Source organism: Macaca nemestrina, chromosome 13 (genome assembly GCF_043159975.1).
Source record: "Macaca nemestrina isolate mMacNem1 chromosome 13, mMacNem.hap1, whole genome shotgun sequence".
In the NCBI taxonomy this organism is placed as follows: Eukaryota; Metazoa; Chordata; class Mammalia; order Primates; family Cercopithecidae; genus Macaca; species Macaca nemestrina.
The window spans coordinates 7,748,556-7,766,333 of NC_092137.1; the positions used below are offsets into that span (position 1 = coordinate 7,748,556).

At 41.2% G+C, this 17,778-nt stretch overlaps 1 long non-coding RNA gene across 1 annotated transcript in view; it reads right to left on the bottom strand.

Moving 5' to 3' along the window:
* Nucleotides 1-15,310: 15,310 nt before the first annotated feature.
* Nucleotides 15,311-17,778, bottom strand: part of LOC105486538 (uncharacterized) — a 41,015-nt gene continuing 38,547 nt past the window's right edge. The window contains exons 5-6 of the long non-coding RNA XR_011611429.1: nt 17,326-17,749; nt 15,311-15,539 (exon numbers count right to left, since the gene is read on the bottom strand). This is a non-coding gene — a long non-coding RNA (uncharacterized lncRNA). The remainder of the gene's footprint in view (nt 15,540-17,325; nt 17,750-17,778) is intronic.

Sequence of the window (17,778 nt, forward strand, 5' to 3'; positions counted from 1 at the left end):
GTTTTATTTCCTCATTACATATGTCAATTCCCTTCTTATGTGTCTTATAATAAACGACCACATTTTATTTCTGGATGTGACCACAATCTTTCTCAGGACTTGTGCACTTGTTGACTGTTTCAGGAATGGTTTAGAGGACCGACTTTTTTCATGGAGTTTCCTCCCCAGACCTCAGTCACCACCGCCCGTATCATATGCAGCTAAGTAAGTGACTCTGCTCTGCCCAATACTATTGTGGGAATCTTGTTTCTGAGCATGGAGATTCTGAGTAAAGATTCTGAAGCAGCATGTTGTATGTAGAGTTAGAATGTATAAGCAGGATAAATTTACTTCAGTAAAATATCTACTATCAGTATAAAGTGTTGGCTAACTTTATTAAATTAGACGTGGGCATTCTGCCTAGAGAAAAATTTTCCCTACTATTACCAGCTAATCATCTATCAAGAGTAGGACCTTTCCCTACCCATCAAAAATGACTTGACTGTTTTCCTTTATGGGCAGATAGAAAAGTTACAAAAAAACCCTCACATAGGCTGAGGGCTCAACCTTTGGGCCCAGTGGTTCAAGCTTCTGCTTAGCTTGTCCCTTGTCAGGGTGACACACAAATGAATGAATAAGGGAAAAATATGTAAAAAGAATAACGAAGAAGCTTCAAAGAGCCCCTTCCTATGGGATTGTAGGACAGGACTCCTGCCATCAGATTCCAACCCTGCAGCACAAAGCAGCTTGAGACAGGCTCACTACCCAAAGTCCTTCCTCCTTTGCTGTTGGGAGGAAGCTAAGAGCCAGCTGGGAGCATGCCCAACTCTGGGGACACTTAGCTCCCTTTCTCCTCCCCTTGCCTTCTGACCCTGAATGCACAAAGGTGGAAGGAGGAAGCAGGAAAATTAGGCAGTTCCTAAGAGAAAGCACAAGCCTCTACCATGTTCTAGACTCCCCTCTTCTTGACATCAAGGAAATTTGATGCTAGAGGAGACACAAAGGGCTCCAATTTAGCTCTCCTTTGCCAAGGCTGCTCTCAACATGTGCCTTTACTCTCGCAGCACATCTGCCCCCCTGGCTATGTTCAGTGTTCTTTCCCCGCACTCCCAAAGTTCCATACACTTCCTCAAACACACAATTCAGCATACTATATTGTAATTACTTGTCTGATGCCCCTGCTAGGCCAGATGCTTCCTAAAAGGAGGGCATGCCTGTCTCATTACTATAGCAGGTGGGTATAGTATTGGTTTATCGGTTGTTAACAAATCAATGAAGGAATGAATGTTATTGAGGTAAGTGTGAACTCTGATGGGACATGCAGATAGGAGTTGCTGTTCTGAATCATTTAGAACTCCCATCCAGTTCTAAAGTTCTGCAGTTCCCTGTCATGTAAAGTGAATAATATAATCCATGCTCTATAATTTTAGATAATTCAGATGCCTGACCTTAAGGACTTAGAAAGAGAATCTGTGATTTTTTTTGTCTGTTGCTATTTAGCAGCTATATTAAACTGATTTGACTTGCTGATTAGATGGTCATTTTTTTTTTTCTGAGGCAATACAGGTTAATTGGCACAAACTGCAGGTGTCTCTGTATGCAAATGTAACACCAGGAACCATTGATTACATGGCAGCTCCACAGTGAAACTCTTATCACTGTTGAGAATCAAAGTTCCATTGTCAAATCCTGTCACTGATCAAGATTTCACTCCCAGTTTTTATAAAAGGCATTCTACTTTTAGCTAACTTCTCTATGGCAAAATAGACAAGGATTCTTCTACACAATTGAGCCAAGAATGGCTTTCTACCATATGAAAGGGGTATGTGGTGGTGACTTTTTGTGAGCACAAAATCCAAATTACCTTTGAAAAATAAGTAAAGCAGCCATCAAATCAGTCATTATGCTGAAAACCAAAAATCTGTGGCTCCTGGCATCTGTGTCGCCCGTTTCCTACTCCCCTGTGAGCACATGCACAGCCCTGGACCATTCCAGGAGGCACTGAAGCATGTATTTTGCAGAGTTCCAGGCAGCTCATCTTATGGCAAGTTATCTCCCATTGCAGCCCTAACCCAGAGATTTTGAGCACTGCTTGAGTGACTAAATTGGCCATAGATTTTTCCACACACCCCTAATATTATTGCAGAGTTACATTATCATGTGGGCAATCACTGGTGAGGAAGCTACAGCTACAGCCTGGCCAGACAATGTTGTGCCCACAGTATTTTATGCCTTTCAAATAGGGGGAGAATAAAAAAAAGAAAACTCATCTTTGAGTCATTGGCACTCCAGTCGAAGCAAAACATGGCCCCACTGCTGCGTAATACATTATGCATCATCAAACTGCTGTTGCAGCTTCAGCAGTACGTTGGCTGCCCCGCACCCTCTCATGAACGTTTGGAAGCTGAATCCAGCATGGAGTTTGAATGTGCCTGTTCTGGAAGAGAGACAATGCTGAATGGGGAGTAGAAATGCCAACGTGCTGTAAGGGGCTATTTCTCCTGCACAGTTATAGAAGAGAAATGTGCACATCCTGCCCTTCCAATTGCTATGGGTCATACAAGACTGGGGAGGTTGTTTTTGTTGTTGTGGTTTGGTTGTTTTTTTTAGCACAGGACGGGAGAGAATGCAAAGGGCACCAGGTTTGATGAAAGGAATCTGGGTCATTGAGGTTATGCATCTTCCTTTGGGAAATATTCATAGAGGTTGCAAATACCATTCCAGCTTCTATTCCTCTGTAGGTAATTTATGGGCCAGCTATCTTAAACACTGGCCTACTAAATAATATAAGATTTTTCAAGGAACTTTAATAACACTTTACAGAAGTGGGTTGATCAGAAATTATCTTTACTTGAAAAAAAAAAGAAGAAAATAGAAAACAAAAACAATGTGGGGCCTGTGACACCTACTATCAGGTTTTGAATAACATGACAACGGGATATTATCAAAATGTTGTCATCCCTATGTTAACCACTTTCAAAGAAACCTTTATGGTGATGACTCTGGCCTCTGAAGAATGACTCATTTCTTACTCAATGAGGGGCACCATGGCCTAATCCTTAGAGTCAGATGCATAGCTGACAATTACTTCTACACAACAGCATTCATTCAATAATCAAGCAGGGCATTTATAAAGAACTGTAGAGTGATAAGTTCAGAGACATGCAAAGTTTGAATTGATATGATAGCTTTAGGTTTTCCTTAGCATATTTCTGATAATGTTTTATGCCTCAACTTGTAACCTATTTTGAAATATTAACATTACACTAAGTATTTTGCAAAACACAGACAAGGTAGTGATCCCTACACTATAGTTACATGCTTCAATGAATAAAACCTAAGTGCTTCAGTAAAACTCAATGGTAGGATAAGAGTGAGTAGCTTTTAAGAAATGAACAGATGATTGTGTCTACTAAAGTTCCTAGTCATATCATTAATTCCTTTGTCTTATTATTTTCAGTAGATGGATGATTTACATCCTCAGAGAAACTGTGAATAAAAGGAAACTATAAATAAACAAAGGGGGAAATGGCAAAATGATTATTTGCTTTACAAATTGCAAAATATTCTTACTGTATAATCCTGTATGTTATCTTTGTAGCACGCAAAATTATCATTAACAAATAGTGGAATGAGTTGTTTATTGCATGTCTCATACACCAGACTCTACAGTCAACCAGATAAAGGACTTTTCTCTGCCTTGTTCACTCCAGTTCCTTTAGTGTTTTACACATAACCAGTGTTGACCCACATTGTGTCCATTATCTCATGATCTGCCATCTGCTAGCATGCTATACTTGGTACCACTTACTACTGTTGTGGGTAGACCTCTCTCTGGGCAGTCAAATATCTCTGTGAATTCTACTTATATACAGACTTAAATTGTATATGAATGGGAAAGTTCAGAAATATATATGACTCATCTCTCTCCCCATATTTCTTTATATTTCATTTCTAAGGTGGCACAGTCTCAAAATAAGTGTAAAAATAAATATCTTTACTCTTCTGTATTTCCTGACCCTTGCAGTTAGGTAGAACCATGTGACTAGTTTTGTTTGGCAACATTTTATAGTAATAATATATATATATATATATATTTTCTGTAGTGAGGGAGTGAAAAGCCACCTACAATTGCCAGCGTTTCTTTCTCTGCCACAGTAACTAAGGAAGTCATATGTTCCAGATGGTATAGCCACAAGATGGTGGAGCCTTCATCAGCCTGAGTTCCTGAGTGACTGTGTGGAGTAGAACTATCTGACAACCCACATGAATCACGTCACGTAAACCAAAGTAAACTTCTTGTTGCCGTTGCTGTTGTATAAAGCCATGGAAATGTTGAGCTTCTTTGTTACCTCAGTATAATCTAACCTCTTTTAACTAACGTAGGCACCAAACTTTATTGATTCTCCTTTCTCAAACTGACTTTAGTCCCTTGCCGTTTCATTTCTTTACAAGGGACCGTGACGTCCTAGATGATTTCTTGCCATCTGTCTCTCCTGTTTTGTTCTAATTCCTTCTGTTCATGCTGCTGGGAGGATCCTTTCTGTCTGAAGATTTAATCAGGTTAGTCTTCATTTCAAAAACTTTTAGTGATTCCCATTTGACTTGAAAGCTATCAGTATCACCTCCTCATGTAAGCATGTGAGTTCTTTCAGTATTTGGCTCCAATTATAGATTCAGTCTCATCTCTTTCTTCCTGTCCATATGATCCATATGCTCTAAGAAATTAGTCCATTCATTCATTCAAAAAATAATATATTTCCAGTTTTTCTTTAGGGTATTAGAGACACAGTGGTAAGCAGAACTCACCAGGTTGGTGGATTTCAAGGAGCTTATATTCAAGAGCAGCAGTGTCCAACAGAACTCTCTGAGATTATAAGTGTTTTCTATCTTCACTGTCTGATATCACCACCAAATATGTGACTCTCGAGTGCATGAAATGTGGCTACTATGACTGAAGATAGAAATGTTTAAGTTTATTTAATTTTAATTATTTTAAGTATGCTTAAGACAGTAGGTATGAAATAGCACCAGACAATAAGCACCAGAGTCTGGTGCATGAGGAAGACAGAATGGCAGTGTTGCTGAGCATTGTGCAGGCGGGAGAGTTCTCAAATGAGAGCTCAATTTCCAGGGTTTTGTATGCCATGATAAGGGATATGCACTCCTCATTCTACTGACTATTCCCTCGACAGTCTTTGATAATTATGAACAGTCATTTTTGGCTAGTGTTCACTGTATTGGGCAGTATAGTTTTACAGGTAGGAAACAAATATTCAGAATAAAAAAAACAAAGAGGGTAAAGTATTGATTATGACAAGTAGTATTAATAGAATTTAATGCGTCGTAGAAAATAGGTTGAAATGTGAATGCCATTGGGAGGTGGTGGCTATTTTGCAAGGTTGGGTCAGACAAGGCCCCTCTAGAGGGCTCATATATAAATGACAAGAAAAGCAAGTACTGAAAACATCATAGAAGAGTATTTTTGACAGAGGGCACAGTCAGTGTAAAAGTAGACCTGAGTCTGGTGCATGAGGAAGAGAGAATGGCAGTGTTGCAGAGTAGAGTGTGCAGGCGAGAGAGTTATCAAGCTGTGGTAAGGGATATACACTCCTACAGACTGTTTCTCAGCAATCCTTGATAATTCTTGACTCTAAACTGTTGCAAACAATGTTTTCTCCCCATTCTTTTCTCTCCTTCTATTCACAAAATATCGATACTTGAAGATTGTTTTCTTCTTGCATGAAACTTCTCATGTAAGATAACACAAAATGTTCTTTCTTAACAAATTTGTACCTCTTATTTGCTGGGACATGATGCAGCAAATTTTAGTCTGCTGTGACTTTTCATATCTATTGTTATTGTATTTAATTTAGTTTTTTAAATTTTTGTTTTGGTTCTATAAATGTATGAATCATCTCCCTATGCAAATATAAGCACCTTGAGACTGGCACCCATGCTTTGAATTAATTCTCCAAAGTATCTCATAGAGTTATGTTGTATAATAGGTGTGGGGCAAGTTTTATTGATTATCTGTAATTTGTTAAAGGTAGAACATATATATGTTTTATATCAATATCATTTTATGCCATATTAACTGAAGCACACATTTATTTTATTTAGTCTTAGAAGTGAGCTAGACTTTGAACTCCTCTGAGAAACTGAGCAACATAATGGAAGGAGCTACCATTCATTTTAAATCCTCAGCACCTAGCACAAAATAGAAACTCAATAATATATGTGGAATAATATAATAAAGTCATTATGTCTTGAAAATGCATTATGTAAAACCCATACAAACTTTGGCACACAAATCATCAAATGGAAATACAGATATGGCTTTATCTGATATGTAGTCATAGTGCCACCTAGAACAAGGGCATTAGCATATTGTAGAAACCCTCCAGCGTACCCTGTGCCTCTCTACTGATACAAGATGCTGTGCTTTCTCATCACTAAGAAAGCAGGAAGAATTTGGAATCCTAGGACTTTCTAGTTCACCAAGTCGACATGGTTCCATTGTGGACTAGGCAATGTCATACAAGGCTTAGTACAAAAACTTCTTAAATGTATTTTTTTGAGTACGTCATAGTGTCTTTCATCTGTGAAATTTTTTAAAGAAAAAAAATATATCTTTTAGAGAGACAGGGTTTCACTCTTGCCCAGGCTGGAGTGCAGTGGCGCAATCATAGCTCACTGTAACCTTGAACTCCTGGGCACAAGCCGTCCTCCCGCCTCAGCCTCCCAAGTAGCTAAAATTACAGGCACATGCTACCACACCTGGCTGTTTATTTTATTTATTGTAAAGATGAGATCTCACTATGTTGCCCAGATGGGTCTCAAAATTCTGGCCTCAAGTGATCCTCCTGCCTCAGCCACCCAAAGCACTGGGAAAACAGGTGTGAACCACCATGCCCGGCCTGAAATGTTTTAAAGACCTTTCCTATTCTTTTAAATTTCTTAGATGTCATTTTGAGGCTAGAAGAGGGAAATTCATGACAGGATGAGAAGAAGAAAAGAATATTAGATTTAAAATTTTAAAAAATGTCTAGCTAGTGAACAGCAATATATCCCATAATATGGATGGCAAATATTAACTGGAGGAGTGAGAATGAATTCTGACCACTTGACCATAGTTCTGTTACTCACATTGTAATTCAATTTGATAAAAAGGGTATTATGAAGAATCTGAGGTGTAGACAGTGGCAGTTGGTGACTTGGTAACCTCACCCCCCACCTTCCCGGTCCTTATTTTCCCCACAGTGATTCTGTCTCCAACAGTAGCTCTCCCTTCCCAGCATTACCTCATCAGCCCATTTCCAATCCCTGCCTCCACTCATTTCTCCCCTGTGCTTCTTTGTCTAAAGAAAACAGGTTGCACTGGGAATCATAGGAGCTGCATTCTTCTTTAGAGCTTCCACCACCATTATCAGTGTTGATCTGGCCACCACCCAAGCTCTCCATTTCTCAGTTTCTCAAATCATGAGATGGAGGAAATAGTCCTAGCTTTTCACACACAATGCTGTGATATAGGCTACAAATAAAGCCCAGTTGGCATGTTGTAAACTACTCTACTGGTCTGAATTGTAGTAATGTCTCCTAAAATGTGTTCTATCATTGGTGGTTCTGTCAGTGTTCACAAGCATGATCAAAACTGGAAGATTCCACAGTGAAATAGAATAAACAATAGCAGGATGGACAATGGTGGAAAGGGTCCTCTATGGCAGAGTGCCTTACTGCCTGGATGCTGATATGAGCTGCAAGGCTCCAAGAAGGAGGTACAGGAGGCAGGACTCTCCACATGTGTTGAGCAAGCAAAATTTGTCATTTTGCTGAACATGTCATGTCCCTGGGCTCTTGAGATCATGTAGATCATGTTTTCAAGGAGTGAACTGCTTAGAATAGAGACTATGGACACCTGTAAAGTCCTTTCCATCTCTGTAATGTGATGGAATTGAAGCCCAGATCATTGGTGAATGAGAGGTTTTCAGGGCCATTTGTGGGCAGGACGCTGGCCCTGCCCTGGTTATAGTGGTGCTTGCCTCTCCTAAAAGAGGAATGTGAGCTCCAGGGGACACATGGTGGTTGGCAAAATAGCTTTCACTCTCATCCTGCCCTCCCCAGTGAATCAGTCCACCTCCCCAGCCAGTTCCACTGATCCAGGTAGAACAGATGAGCTTCCCTGTTTGATTTAATAGATAGTTAAAAATCAACTCTAAATATAGTGGAGTGTAACTGTGTAATGATATGTTTATGTTCAGTGAGGGGAAAAAAAGGAAGTGAAAAGAGCAACAGTTAACAGTGTCACCTCCTGTTGTGCCCAAACTGTGAGATGCAGAAATTTGATACCGGATGAATAAAATTAAATCGCTGGTCCTTTTCAGCAAATTTGTTTCTCCAGACCTTAGCTGTTCAGCTTGGAAGTTCGAGATATCAATATCCTGTGTTCCTAAAGAGAGAATAGAAAGCTGGATACCCAAAGACTTGCCCCTGGAGCCCCACTCCACCCTATACCATACCCAATAATATGCCCTTCAAATGAGGTGATGCCATGAGACCTACAGGAACTCAAGTTTGAGTGAAGCGAGTCTCCAAACTTCAGTCCCTTGCCTTGGCCAATCACTTACATGCTGATGATTGCAGATATTTTAGATGCACCATAGGACCCTTGGAGTTGTTATAACTAGGATTCAAAAGGCATGTGGAAGCCTCTCAGTGGGGAAAACCCCCCAAGATGACTTTGGGGTTTTAAATCTGTGTCTCTTTCATCAGTCTGTAGGGACAGAAAAAAAAGCCTGTTGTGCTTAAAACATCATACTGTTTTTCCTCCAAAAAAATCCATTTTCCTAGAGATGGGGAGGAATGCAAGGCTCTGCTGATGGTCTCAATCTATTCTGTCAGCTTCATCTTCTGCTCCCTCCAGACGTTGCACTCCAGCCTCATCAAGCACAATCTGCTTGTTCATCTCTAGCTGCTCTGCGCTGTGGTCTCTAATTTTGTCTCCTGTGCTCATTCCTTCTCATTTCCGGTGGGAGAGCCCAGAATTTCACTTTTGTATCTCTTCTCAATTTTATTAACTTCACTACCTTGGTGATCTCCTCAAACACTGCAGCATTAAACCCCATATGCAATGCCTCCCAAGCTTTCTGCAGACCACACCCCACCCACCGACTGCTGAATTCCAATTCACGTTGTCAACTTCCTACTGGAAGTTTCTCTTGGGCATGTAATAAGCTTCTCAAACTTGATGTGTACAAAGCTGAACTCCCAATTGTCCATCCCAACTGCTCCTCTCTTCTTTCTTCAACTCAGTAAATGGCAACTCTGTCTTTCTAGTTCTGCAGGCCCCAAACTTGAGCATTGTTCTAGAGTCTTCTCTCCATCACACTCATTCTCATGTTTGAACCCATTATATTCCAACTATGCCTAGAATCCAATAACTGTCATCACCCCACTGATTCTACTCTTATCAAAACCACTCTCATCTCTCACTTGGATATCCCCTGTGTTAGAATAATTACAAAAATGACCACAATCTTAAACTCTCTCTGTACCATCACCTATGCAATGTTTCTTTGCATTTGCTCCAAGTAAGAGGCAAATTGTACCCCCCAACACATACAGACCTAAACCATGCCTGTACCTTGTTAAAAATGTAGAAAATTGCCAATTCTGAGCCTAAGCCTTACTCTACATTTTTTTTTTTGTTTTGTTTTGGAAATCCTGCCATTGCATGTGAATTAGCCCAGCTTATTCTGCAGGAGGAGAACCCAGTTATCTCAGTGGAGACCATTCTAGACCAGCCTATGCCTAATAAACCAGCAAACATGTGAGAATCACTTCCAAGATTAGCAGAGGTACTCACCAGACCTACAGCTAACAGTAGACCCCTGTGTGAGCACAACCAAGCAAGAACTATGCCATTGATTTGTACAGTAATAGTGAATGCTTATTGACTTGTCCAGTAGTAGTGAATGCTTATTATTTTATGCCAGTGAGTGTTTGGGTGGTTTGTTATGCAGCAATAACTAGCCGATATACCCACTACCTCCTACCCAAAGTGATGTTCCTGCTTCTGCCCTTTCTTGCCTAATGACCAGATGAATTTCATTAAAATGTTATATCATTCTATTTGTAGCTTCAAAACCCTGCAATTCCTGCTCTTCTCATGTGGAATGAAAGTCAAAGTTCTTAAAATGACCCATAAGGCTAATCTGATCTGCCCCTACCAACCTGCTACCTCTCCAACACTGTCACTTTCCCCCATCTGTGTTTCTGTGATATGCATTCCAACCACATTGGCCTTCCTGCTATTCCTCAGATACTACAGGCATTCTACCTTCTTAAAGCGTTGGCATTCACTATTCCCTCTGCCTAAATCGTACTTCCTGCGGAATATGATGACTCACACCCCACCCACTTCTTCAGCTTCCTAGCAAGGCCTCCGCTGGGCACCGTATCTGAAATGAAATTCAAGTACTCCTTCCTACTCTAACATCTTCTGTCTTCCTCCCCTGCTCCATATTCCTCCTTAGTACTTTCACTCTCCTACCAAATATAGATTTTCCTTTTTCTCTTTCCTAGTACATTTCTATAAACTCCAGTTAGGCAGGAATTTTGTCTGTTTCATGCCTTGCTGAATCCTAAAACAATGCCTGCCATATAGCAGGAACTCTGCAAATATTTGCTAAGTGAATGAATGAACAAGTGTATGAAGTTAGATCCTTAAGACTCAAATGCTGTCCTGTCCCCTCTCTGCCTGACTCTTGATTCTGCACTCTCCATATGTTATCGACTTGTAGCTGTCTCTTTAAACTTTGTATTCATCCGTTTTCATGCTGCTGATAAAAACATACCCAAGACTGGGAAATTTACAAAGGGAAGAGGTATAATGCAGAACTCATAGTTCTACATGGCTGGGGAAGGCAATCATGATGGAAGGCAAGGGGGAGCAAGTCACATTGTAACTGGTTGGTGGCAGGCAAAGAGAGAGCTTGTGCAGGCAAACTCTTGTTTTGAAAGCCATCAGATGTCGTGAGATTTATTCACCATCACAAGAATAGCACAGGAAAGACCCACCCCCATGGTTCAATTATCTCTCATGGGTCTCTCCCACAACACATGGGAATTATGGAAGCTATAAGATGATATTTGGGTGGGGACATAGAGCCAAACCATATCAAACTTACACTAATATTACTAGAGTCGTATTCCCATCTCTGCAGGACTTGGCACTGAGTACTTAATTTTCTTCTAATACATAATACATTGTATTTGAATTATATGCAAGTCTAAGTTCAAATTCTACCTATTTTTCAAAAAAAAAAAAAAACCTTTAAAAAATATCCTCCTGGTTCTTTTGATCCTCTCCTCTAAGTCTTTAAAATGTTTGAAGCCTATTTAAAGCAAGGTCTTACCTAATTTTTTCCTACCAGTTGCCTTCAATTGTGCTAGAGTTGTTTCGTCAATTAGAAACTAAGTTCTTTGGGTGTTTCCCTATCCCCCAAGGTGTCTTAAACAGTCCTGACTGGTATAAATCTCTTTTATGTCCTGTATCAAAAGATATAGGGATAGGTAAGAGTAGTGAAAGGAAACAATGAATAACAAGAAAGATAACATGGCCTGAAGGACTCATTCCTGTATTTTCATCCAGAATTTTGCTGAAATATAAAAGATATGTTAATCAGACACATAAATATTAAACAGCAAATGTACTGAAGTTCAGAGAGTTCAGTAGATTGAATTATGAGGCAAACCTAGGGATAAAATCTAACAAGGACAAATATGAAAGCCAGCATTTAAGCCCCAGCGATCAATAGTACAGGCATACAGATCAGGGGAAACCAGAGCTATTAGCTCCGTGAAGGAAAGAAAAGGTCCCTGGCTTTAGGGATTTCAAGATCAGAAGTATCTCCAGTATGAAATAACGATTACAGAAAAAGCAGTAAACAACATTAGGGAGCAACATGGTTCAGAACAAAAGATAAAATAATTCTGTGCCAGTCAGAGCACATCTGGAGCCTTCTGTTTAATGATGGGTGTCACATTTTACGATGCTGAAAAGCTGGAGCTCACTGAGAGGAGGGAAGAGAGCAGAGAGGTGACTTGAGAACTGGTCCACTGGTGAGTTTGTTAGATAATCTGGGACGGTGTTGTCTGGAGAAGAGAGGTGAAAGCAATTTTTTAAATACCTAAAAATCAAGAAGACATAATCTGGGCAGTTATCAGGGAAGGAATCAGAACCCAACAGAAGGTAGAAGAGGCCACGGCCCTGTCTGTTGTGGAAGGAGGTGCTGCCAACAGGCTAGACTTGTGAATTGGACCACCTCCCAAAAGCACGAGCCCCCTTCCAGAGTCAGTGTAAATTCAGAGGGGGCTGGCCCTGTCTCGAGGAGTTGTAGTTGGGATTTCTGGAGTGTAGTAGAGGCTGAGTGAGGTGAACCCTTGGGGGCTCACAGCACTGGAATCCTACAATTCTGGATATTTTTGTGGGACTGTTTAGAACAGGCCAAGTTGATGATTGACCCATGGCTTGTGAAAGTTTGGGCTGGAGTGTAGGTGCAGTGTCCAATCCCAATTAGATATACCAAAAAGGGACCAGAGGTGAACTATGTGTGAGTCCATGATTCTGATTCTGGTCAAAACTGATCAGCATGATTCTCAACTTTTTCACATGTAAAATAGAAATGGGGGAGGGTGGGGATGCCTTACTTCTCTTCATGGAGTTGCTGGAAATCCCAAGTAAGCTCATATGTGTACATGAGCCTTCGTGGAGTAGACATTATACCCAGAGACTAAGTTTCACATAGTATGTAAGGATTACTGTGTTTCTAATTTTGTTAGAGTTTTAAACAGGTATTTCAGAAAATAAAAGGATAGATGTGAATTTCAACAAAGACCTTTGCAAGACCTCTAGTGACATTTTGGTCTAAATACAGGGATACATCTGGGTGATGGTAAACTCAGAAGGATTTCTCACTGGATGAAGGGTTCTGCCCCAAATGATGCTGATTAATAGATCAGTGCCAACCTAGATTAAGTTGTTTGATGACAGAGCTGTGTCCTCAAGCCCTGTTCTGGGTCATAAAAAGATCAAAACAGATGGAAGTAAATCTAACAAAGTTAAGTTTAATATGGGTGGGAAATTTGGTCTTATACTGGATTCTAAGAAAGCAACTTAAGCTCTGAAATGTGAAGACTATATTTAAGAGTTTAATCTGTCATAAATTTAGTCAGTTGAGTGTGAGTCAACATTGCAATGTGGTACCCAAGTAGGAGAATGTCTTCTTAGGCTACATTAATAGAGGCATAGCTTTTTAAAAAATAAAGCTACCAGCAAGGCGAGGTGGCTCACGCCTGTAATCCCAGCACTTTAGGAGGTCAAAGCAGGCTGATCAGGAGGTCAAGAGATTGAGACCATGCTGGCCAACATGGTGAAACCCCATCTCTACTAAAAATATAAAAAATTCTCTGGATATGGTGGCGGGAGCCTGTAATCCCAGCTACTTGAGAGGCTGAGAACCCGGGAGGCTGAGGTTGCAGTGAGCCGAGATCATGCCACTGCACACCAGTCTGGCCACAGAACGAGACTCCGTCTAAAAAAATAAAAATAAATAAATAAATAAATGAAGCGACCATAGTTGAGTTCCCCTCTGTACTGGCTAGGCTGCATATTCACTTCTGGGCATCTCAATTTTAAAAGGAGTTTTGACCAATATGAGTGATATGAGCAGACACTGAGAGAAGCAGCACAAGGTAAACCTGAAACCACTTGCATGAACGATGGGGTTGGGTAAGCTATTTACCCCCAAAGAACACACCAAAGACTTAAAAGTTGCAAGAGCACTATAGCTTGATCTCCAAATCTAGGTTCAATAGTGCCCATCCATGCCCAGCCTCTTAGGGTCAACAGTGCCCATCCATGCCCAGCCTCTTTGCTAAGCTCTCCTCTTCAGGTATTCACATCTTCTAAGCAAGCTTTGGGGTTCACTACTCCTGATTTTCCAAGAGCATGTATTTGAACATTAACACACACACACACACACACACACACACACACACACACACACTCCTCTTCTAAAATTAGCAATGTTTTTTAAAGGTACATCTTACCTGGATCTGGAAAAAAAGTTTTTTGTTTGTTTGTTTCTTTTTAGTAGAAGGTAACCCATAGAAATGTAGCTCTGTCCCTTATGAGGAGAAACTTCCAAATTTTTATTCACAGCAATTTAAATCTATTCCAGAAGAGGGTCTTTGATCTACATTTGCATATCTAAAGGTCCTTTGGGTGGTTTTCCCAGAACAAAAAACAGTCTGCATCAAAGATAAATATAGGCCTCTACCTGGTAAGAAGCATAAACGTGCTCACAAATTTTAAAGACCATTTCTATCTGTGTTTTCATCTAGGATTCAAAAATCAAATTGTGAGTTCCATCTTCAGCCAGGGTCACTTTGTCACCTTTAATCAGTGTGGAAGAAAAAGGGGGTGGCCACATAGGAGACAAACTCAGCACTTCTCAAATCAGTGACCCGGCAGTCATGCCTCCGTGTGGTACTGGAGCAACTGCTTTCTGCCGTGGAGACAGTAGTCTCGGTCTGACTATTTGGTGTATGGAAGAGAAGGAGGCGAATAAGTATGTTTAAACATTAATGAACTTGAAGATCACCCTTCTAAACTGTGTTCTGGACTGGGGCCTGAGTTCTGATAAAGAGAGGGGAGGTGCTCATTGAAGTAGAAAGTGGCTGAAACTGAAGATGGTCTAACAGATCTGGAGAGGATGGTCTTGGAGAAATAATGACATCAGTTTTGGGAATACTGAGGTGAAGGGTACAATGTCCCCAGGAAATATGGGGGTGGAGCTCAGGGGACAGGTTCTGCCTCCCATTGGTTGATTCATTGCTCCTGATTCTTCCAAGCATCGTGGTTCAACTCTGGAATGACTGGTCATGTGGCACAGCTACCTCCTTAGCACAAGCCTCTTCCCAAATTCGGAATGCCCATTGTAGCCCATTTCCCCGATGACATCGGGAGGGCATTCCGAATTTGGGAAGAGGCTTGTGCTAAGGAGGTAGCTGTGCCACATGACCAGTCATCCCAGAGTTGATAACAACCACATGATGTCATCTTGTGGGGGGTGGAGGCGAGCCTGGCATCTCCAGACCTCTTCTCTGGAATCTGGAATGCCTCAGGGATAGCTCTGGATATGACAGGATGTAACTCTACATTTATGGCTATTGAACACAAAGCCTTCTCAAAGGAGTAATTGAGATATTTAGACTTTCCACTATTCAAATACATCTCAGTTTCCTCTCATTCAGGCTACAACTTTAAGATAACATTTTATTTTATTTTGTCTAAAACCTCTTTGAGAGCTTTACCTTTTGGCTGGGATCATGCTCTATCCTAAGTCTTTGACATCCATTAGAGCTGTATCCTCTTCTTCATGCTCTCCACTGTCACACCTCCCCAGGGTGCACTTAGCTCTGCCTAATTCTCATAATTATGTGTGGGGTGGTCATGAGTATTGAGAGAGGAGATAGATACAGACATCAGCTAGGTGCTGTAAAAGGAAAGGGAATAGTCATCATTCATTTGGGGGATGACACCAAGTTCCTCTCAACTTCCTTCAACCCATCATTTCTCTCTTTACAAAAGGCAAAGAACTTTGACATCAATTATCTCATTCTGTCCTTGTAAGGATAAATGAGACTGAATATTGACTCCATGGTACAGATGTGGAAACTAAGGCCCACAGAGGCTACGGTATCAAAGTAATGCTGGATATTCCGAAAATGCAGAAACTGGAAGTTGCATGTTGTCCCCTGAGTCTTAACTCTCTCGTGCTTTCTACTCCTCTTTACAGCATTAAGGGCAGAGAATAAGAGACACCGATATTGCGAAGATTAATGTTTCTATATCATCAACTTTGTGCAGAGCATTATACTGGGTGCCTTACATATGCAGTGTTCAGTGAGTCCTCACCAAAACATGTGCTATTTCTGTCCCCATTTTAGAGAAGAGAGGAATTAAGACTCAAGAGGGCTAAACAACTCTCCCAAGAGCACATAGTGAAATTAGGGTCAAGAGTCAACCCCAGCCCTGCCCCATGCTTTGGCCTGTGCCGTCTGCCCATGAGGCAGTCAAGTTCAATGCCCCAGCAGCGATTCTGAGCAGAAGGGCTACAGGAATTCAAGGAGTCCCCACTCCTCCTGGGGGCAGACTGGGCAGACGTCCCAGAGAAAATGGGGTTGACCTGGCAGCCATCCAGCTCTGACAAATACACATCCTGGGGGGGGGGTCAGTGCTTAGAGATAATAAGCACAATCATTCCTTATTTCCTCTGTTGGATGACTGCAAGAACAAGGTCTCATAAACAGGTTTCACCTAGAGCCTCAAGCTGGGCAAGAAGAATGAGTAACTAGTGATGCTTGAGGTGGATGTGAAGCAGTCTTTACTCTCCTTGGGGCATAGAGGGATGGCTGACCCCAGCTGTCCACCTTCAAATATAGCACCCACTGAGTTTCGGATTCAGCCAAGGCTCCCCAGAGCAAACAGTGCTCCTGGTGGTATGAGTGCTGGTTTTAATTAATTAAGTGAAAAAAGACTCTTAATGATCTCTCTCTCTCTCTCTCTCTGTCTCTCAATCCCTCCCCCATCACTATAACATGTCATTTGCTTCATAGTGACTTTTGAGTTGCCACCACACCAACTCTGTGATCCGCAAAAATCTTGCATTTAATACAGCAACGATACCTATAATGGGGAAGGGGTGGGGGTGGGGAGGCCGCACATTTCACCATTTCCATCTAGATGAGGAGCAAACAAAGAGATAATTATAAACTGTTTCTCTTATTGTTGCACTTGCATTAGACATGTGCATCTCTCTCTCCCTCTCCCTCGCTCGCTCTCCTTTTTTTTTCTCCACAGAAAAGTAATTCTGTTGTGGAGATGGCACCAGGTGCACGGGGTGACCTCACACACACCAAATCGGGAGCTGACATCCATCACACTTTGAAATTTTGGATTTCATCATTTCCTGATCTTTCTAAAGGGATCACAGCACCTGGCCCTCACAGCTGTAGTTCATTTAGAAAGCAATTTAAAAACCGAGAAAAAAGCAAATGACATCTTGCTGCCTCAGCCTTGTCATTAAGTATAGCAGAATGGCCTTCATTTATGAGGCACATGGCTAAGAATTAATATCTTTCAGGGCTTTCTCGAGTAGAGATTACAAAAGGTTTGAAAGACCACTAAATAATTAGTGGTATGACTGAGGCAAGCAAAAAAAAGGGGGGGAAGAAATCCCTCTTTTTCGTTCTACAGAAGAAAATCGGAATTATACTGACTTTAGTGTGTCCTAAACGTTGGGAGGCATCCGTGCAGCACCCTTTGTGAGCCATATTCTGTGCTGTGGGTTTCTTTTGCCTTCCCTGGCATTTTCAGCAGTGGCTGTGGGTGTGTGCTCTTCATCTCCAAATAGTGTCCATTCATCCAAAATAAAAAAAAATTTTTTCCCAAATGTTTTGCTGAGTGAAGACTGCTTTAACCGTCTTCAAGTCATCTCCCAGAGTTCTCGTCCCCTTCTTACGTTGCAAGTCTTTTTAGATCAGGTTGATGGGGAACATAGAGCAGGTTGATGGAGAACAGCTACAGGGTGGACACAGCACCAGGTAAGGATATCTGTGTTCTAGTTTTTCCAATTCCTTTTACCATTTAGCCACATGAAATGTGGAAAATGACTTCTGTCATCCGAGTCTCAGTTTTCTTATTCTGCAAAATGAATGGGTTAAAAGACATGG